Raw genomic sequence first — 5,588 nt, 5'->3', positions numbered from 1 at the left:
GTCCTTCAGATATTATTTATTCATTAAGCACACAAGTCAGGAGGGTAAAATTGTAACCACTACTACTTCCAGTGTGTAACTTGTTGGTAAAAGGATTCATTGTTCATTCTGTGACCCCTATCACAGATTACTTTGTGTGCATATTCGTATTTTGGTTTGGAATGAAAGTTAAGCTTCCTGTGGAAAAAAAAAGTCATTGCAAAGAATCCAAAAAAAGTATCTGTAGCATGTGGGAATCGGAAGAGGAAAATGCATTTTTGGTTCCAAACCTTTGTTTATTTTTCTCGTTTATTTCCTGCTCCCGACACAATTCTCCGGCTAATAATTGAATAATATGCTCTAATCTTTTAACAATGTTTCTTCATATCAGCAATTGAAGAATACATAAAAGTTAGTTGAATTAATATCTGGTAAAATTATACAAATGATAGCACAGAGGGAGACCAATGAACGTACCCTATCTGCAATTAGGGGCTCTCCATTCTAAACCAATTCTTAATGAAAGGTTCCAGCCCAAAATGTTAACAATTCTTTATCTCCCACTGATGATGTTCGACGCACTGATTTCCTCCAGCAGATTTTGTTTTATTCCAGATCCCAGCATCTGCAGTCTATCATATGTCCCCACTAAACCTAATGACACTATCCTAACCCTGCAATCTTTTAAGCTTTCCTTTTCAAATAATGCACCGAATCTATATTTTTAAAGATGTTTTAACATCTTCCTCAAAAGCCTTTAAGTGGTAGACCATTTTTAGGTAGACAAAAGAATCTTCTGAGGGTGCAAATAGGCAGTGCGCAACAGCCTGTTTAATGGCCAGGCACTATAAAACCTAATGATCCATTAGGACAAGGAGCACAGACTGAAGGAACAGCATAGAACAGTAACAAATGGCCAATAATTTTGGGCCAATCAATATCTGCCTAAATAAATAAAAATTGTGTATAGATACATGATTAAGGCAGAGACTGGGCCATCATAAAAAGAAGTATTTTTAAAGTTATAATATTTGATAAACACATGAAATCATGGGTGACATGGTTGGCATAGCAGTTAGTGCAATGTCTTTACAGCACCAGCGATCAGGACCAGGGTTCTAATCCCGGGTTGTCTGCAAGGAGTTTGTATGTTCTCCCATGTCTGGATGGGTTTTCCCTGGGGGCTCCGGTTTCATCCCATCATTCGAAATATACTAAGGGTGTAGGATAATTGGGTGTCATGGACTTGTGGGCCGAAATAGCCTGTTAACATGCTGTATGCCTAAATTTAAAATTAAAATAAATGAAACATTTAAAAATCATTAAAATGCATATACATGAAATTAATCACTAAGAGCAGATAGTTTGTCAAAGAGGATCTTATTGGATTATGGTGGTAGAGAGATCAGGATGAAGATCATTTTTGATAGCTTGCCATTAGCAGTGCGATTTGTTAATTGGTGGTCCAAGGGTTCAGGCAAGGATCATGAGTTTTGACTGCTGGGTAATAGCTTGGTCGGAGGAATAAGTTCCTCGAGGACAAATGGCTTATTGGTAAGCCACCTGAGGGAATTTCTTGTCGTGTGATAGCTCATGGCATTCCTTCTATTAGTAATTTATTCCTTGTCATGTTTTTCAAGATCATAGAACGGCGTGTTTACAATGACTTCTGAGCTACTTACAAGTCTTCAGTGTTACTGCCCTCCATCTGGGCACCATTGTTGAACCTGGATATACTCAGGGCTTACTCTTGTAATGTTACCATTAGATGGCACTGCATCTCTTGCATCTTCAATATATTTATTTAAGAATGTTTTGACTTCGATATTGAATGCATAGTGTGTTACTCCTTGTGTTCCAATAAGCCATATAAATTTACATGAATTAATCTCTGAAATTTAAATCACTTAAGATGGACTGCGGTGCTGTCAGTATAAAATTTCCTATAAAGCAGCATATATACATCTCGAAAAGAAGAAAATTTTGGAGAGCTAGTTCTAATGAAAGGTCGTAAGCTTCAACATTAACTCTGTTTCTCCCCTCATAGATGATGTCTGACCTATATTTTCAATTTTTATTGAAGATATCTGCAGTTATCTGCTTTTTGCTCTATACGTATATACAAAGGTCAAAGTTAGCAAGTTGTTTTGAGAGACAAACAGTTCTCCTGGTTCAGGTTGTCACTGGTTACTGTACATTGTGGCTTGGTTCAGCTGTGGTGTTCTTGTCGTACAACAAAGATTGCAGTATATCCTCATTATCTCATCTTCAGATTCAGGATTCCAAGATTATTCTGCATTCTTTGTTCAAACGTGCCTATTCCAGTAATGGGTAGACATTCCTCAATCACTGACAAATAGTCACTGACTTTGTTCCCAGTTGGGATTTTGAGCTTTTACAATCTTGCAACCTTTGGCAATGTTGTTCTCTGTTGAATGATTCACCAATGATTGTGCATGGCTATAAATGAATCCTAATGCTGGTATATTTCTGTATGTTAATCAACCAGGCAAGGTGTACTTTAATGTGTGATTGCTTTGCCTCCCTCAGAATCGACAATAGTTTTTACAGCAATCCCCAACTTTCACTGGATTATGCAAAATGTAGTGATGACGATGTATGAGTGAGCACTCACTTAGTCACAAACTCTGCAATATCATGTGGGCAAACTGAGAACCATTGCCTGTTATAACCTGATCTGGAATATGTGTCTCAGACTAAACCCACAGTTGTAAGTAATGGTTGAAGATCTGGTTAAAAGGATGCCATCCATTTCTATTAAAATAAACACCTACCAGAAATATGTGTTTGACATCCCCCAACCTGATGAGAATTCATTCTATTCTTTGCCCAAAATTTTTCAAGCCATGCCTCCTCCTTTTGCTTCCGTGGATCATCTATGTCAAATTTTTGTGACGTCTTTTCACTTCTGTGTTCTTTCTTGCCCATACTGCTGCTCATAACATCTGGTAACTGCCATTTCTTTTCCCAAATGTGATGAGTGAATGAATAAAGTGGTTGGCGTAGCAGTTAATGCAATGCCTTTACAGCACTCATGTTCTGGAGCAGGGTTTGAATCCCGTGCTGTCTCCTTGTATCTGTGTGCATTTTCTTTGGGGACTCCGATTTCATCCCACTGTTCAAAAATGGACCAGGGTATAGGTTAATGGGGGTAAATTTGGCAGCATAGACTCGTTGGGCCAAACTGGTGTGTTATTGTGCTGTATGTCTAAAAGTTAATAACAAATGAATGAGAGTTTATTGTCATATATATAAGGACAATGTACAGATTAAATGAACATTGCTACAGATGATCATTTACATAAAACACTCAAAATAATTTACATGTCATTAAAACATAAGACACTATGAATAGAAAAAATAGATAATAAACATAAAGGGAAGAAAAAAAGTAAAGTAATAATGAATAAGAAATACAGTTCACTGTTAATGCAAAAAATCTATCTCAGATGTAGGTTTGGAGTAGTGTTATGGTTTGAGTAATAAAGGGAAATTCAAATGCCTGATTGTTGTTGGAAATAAGTTATTATTGAACCTAGATCTGCCTGACTTCAGGTTTCTTTATCTTCTGTCTGTAGGTAGCAGTATGTAGAGAGCATCGTCAGGATGATGAGGGGTCTTTGATGGATGGGGGAAATCAGTGCCTATGATGAACTTCACTGGGTTTACCACTTTTTGCAGCCTCCTGTATTTCTGGGCATTTTAGTTTCCAAACCAGGCTTTGATGTTTTCCACGATACCTCTGACAAAACTCGATGGAGTATTTAACAACATGTCCTCAAAGTTCTTAGAAAGTAGATGTGTGTGTGACAGATTATGTTGTGTTTGTATTGTATATAAATATGTTTTTGGGAGATAAACCGGGGCAGGGTTTTTAGTGTAGGTCACATACAAACACTTTAAAGCAGATCTTATTTAAAGATCTGAGCTCTGCTCATGCTAGACATGTCGGGATCAAGAGCCTTTGCAAAAACTTTGGAGAGTGCCCAAGAGACTTCACTAATGGATTGTTGTTTAAAATGAAAGAACTTGTCGGAGCTGCAGACTGTCTGGACTGGAACTTGCTGTTCTGGGAGTGTCATGTGGTTTTGCAAGCAGAAGAGAGTAAAACAGGTTTTCTCCCTGAGAGAGAGAGGCAGATAAAGATCAGTTCTGCAGTTTTACAGTCCCCATTGAAATAAGGGTCAGGATCTGAATGACACAAATTTAAAGTAATTGGGTAAGGAATGAAAAGAATGAAGTATGTAATGATATGGGGTTTCTTTAGTCACAAGGTTGCTATGATCTGGAATGTATTACCTGAAGGGAGGATGAAACAGATTAAATGGTATCTTTACATTTTTTTTAATTAAAAAAAGGAATTGGATAAACAATTAAGGAGAAATACAATGCCATGGAATAAGACCCATAGCACATGTCTGGGATAGCTGTCATGGAGTTTGATCAGGTAAGGGTTGGATCTATGCAAAATCCAAAGTGGCCATTGCTAAGTAAATTATTTTTAAGTAAGTGTTGCTTGATGGCACGAGCAAAAATGGCTTTGGTTTTTCTGATTATTTATTGAGAGTACACTGACTGGGTAGTATTTAGCCAGATTGGATTTATCCTGCTTTTGTGTGAATGGGACATTCCTGAGCAAATTTCCATAGAATCAAGTTGATGCCATTATTACAATTGTGCTGGATCAGCTTTGTCAGGGGTACACAAGTTTTGGAGTACTGGCCTTCAATACAACAGCTGTTGTCTGGTTCCACATCTTTTGCAGCATTTATCTGCTGTGTTCCTAACAACCGTTAAGTAAAGGTTGATTCCCTGGCTGACCATAATGATTTCAGATTTATTGTCAGAATACATACAGGACATCACATACAACCCTGAGATTCTTTTTGTCTATAGGTGTGGCAGAATTACCACTTATAGGTAGTGCAAACTGTTTATTTGAATTTCGCATGTGGCCCTTTAAGGCCAATAGGAGTTCTTCCCCACGCAGCGGTGATGTCATCACGTGGCCTGGGGCGCGAGCTGTGGCCTATGCCACAAGCCAATGAGCAAGCCCTGACGGCGCCATCTTCTACAGCTGCCCTGCCAGTGCGGCGGTACAAACGGGGCCGGTTTGCTCAGAGATATGCACCGCCACATATTGTTTATTTCTGCTGTACTGATGGCCTGTAGTGTCTCATGGATGTCTAGTTTTGAGTTGCCCCATTTAGCATACTTACAATAACGCACATGTGATAGAGACTGTCTTCAGTGTGAAGATGGGATGTTGACTTTGCAAACTGGCGGAGCACTGTCATTTCAAGCAGTTTCTAAATCAGGCACTGCGAGACAGATTAGTGATGGGGCTGGCAAATCGCCAAGCTAGGCAAAATTTATTAGGAATAGATCAAGACGTTACATTACAGATTGCATCCAGAGTTACCTGCAACTCTGAAATGGTAGATAAAAACTTTGATGTGGGTCAACCAGACCTACTGGTGGGGAGGTCTTCCAACCAATAATGCTTCTGTTGTGGGAAATACAACCACTGACCAGAAAACTGTTTCTTCAAAAATTCTAAATGCAACCATTGCAAAACAGAAAATGTC

The 5,588-nt window shown here is 38.5% G+C and overlaps 1 long non-coding RNA gene across 4 annotated transcripts in view; it reads left to right on the top strand.

Moving 5' to 3' along the window:
* LOC138749031 (uncharacterized) overlaps window positions 1–5,588 on the top strand; it is a 100,333-nt gene that overhangs the window by 1,634 nt on the left and 93,111 nt on the right. The gene's annotated exons all lie outside the window — the stretch shown is intronic.

This window comes from Narcine bancroftii, chromosome 1, assembly GCF_036971445.1.
Source record: "Narcine bancroftii isolate sNarBan1 chromosome 1, sNarBan1.hap1, whole genome shotgun sequence".
NCBI classification, from domain to species: Eukaryota; Metazoa; Chordata; class Chondrichthyes; order Torpediniformes; family Narcinidae; genus Narcine; species Narcine bancroftii.
Note: the sequence above shows the minus strand (reverse complement) of the source record. Positions and strands in the feature narration are given on the sequence as shown.